Consider the following 1185-nt stretch of genomic DNA (forward strand, 5'->3'; position numbering starts at 1 on the left):
GGGCCAAAACTGGTGTAAATTGGCATAAAACTCAGTTGACTTCTGTGGAGTTCTACTGATTTACTGCAGGTGAGCGTGTGGCTTGGTATTTCAAAGCGGTGCTCGTGCACTGAAACGTGCCTCTGTGTTGATTAATGTTAGAAATCTGCTAAACTTGGCAGAGTGTTTTTGCTGAATCATGAGCGATGCTGTTGAATGATGTGTTAGTCAAAGTGGCCTGGGCTAGATACAGCAAATTCCCGTCTGTGGAGTGCCCACTGGCTTTCACAAAAACTCTGTGAAGCTTGCAGACTTGGAATCAGTATGGCCTTTAACTGTTGACCTTTTTTCTCCACTGCTTTAATGCTGATTCTAATGTAGCCAAGGCACTTTCTGAGCACCTGAAGATGGTGTTGGCAAGCCATGAGCTGACACGTAGGTTTTCTTTGTGTTGCTTGGGCTTTGCGTGTTTGCTCATTGCATTAGTTCTCAGAAAAAAAAAATGTGCTTAGTGCTTTTCTGCTTTCTAATTCATTATGTCATATAAATAATTGTGTTATCCTGATACATCAGCTCTTCTGCTAGCAAAACTGTCTTAATTTCTTACAGAAGCTGCTGTTTGGTATCAACAGAATACAGGCTCCTTAGTTTTGTGCTGCAGCAGAATATCAGCCGTATTGCTCTCTTTTTTCCAAACTCATTTTTTTCTGAATTGAGGTTAAACTCAGATTTGTCATCTTCTATATGTCATTCTTTTTGAAGCAGCGGTACAATAATGAGTGAAAATTTTATAATAGCAGAAACTGATTCAATCTATTTTACACAGATCGGTTTCCGCCCCGGTCGCCCGTGCCCCAGCATGGCTGTGTTATGGCCTACACAACTGTGGTTTGTGCTGTTTAACATGAATGACCTGGATGATGGGGCACAGCGCACCCTCAGCAAGTTTGTAGATGAACACCCCCCCGCCCCCAAAAGAGGGGCTGTGGTTGGTAGACCTGGTGGGTGTGTTGCCATCCAGAGGGACCTCCACAGGCTGGAGAACTGGGCTGACAGGAACCTCATGCAGTTCAGCAAGGGGAGGCACAAAGTCCTGCTCCGCGGCAGGGAAAAACCCCATGCCCCAGTATGTGCTGGGGGCTGACTGACTGGAAAGCAGCTTTGCTGAGAAGAAGCTTGGGGTCCTGGTGGACAACAACTTAGACC

Source organism: Buteo buteo, chromosome 24, assembly GCF_964188355.1.
Source record: "Buteo buteo chromosome 24, bButBut1.hap1.1, whole genome shotgun sequence".
Taxonomy (NCBI): Eukaryota; Metazoa; Chordata; class Aves; order Accipitriformes; family Accipitridae; genus Buteo; species Buteo buteo.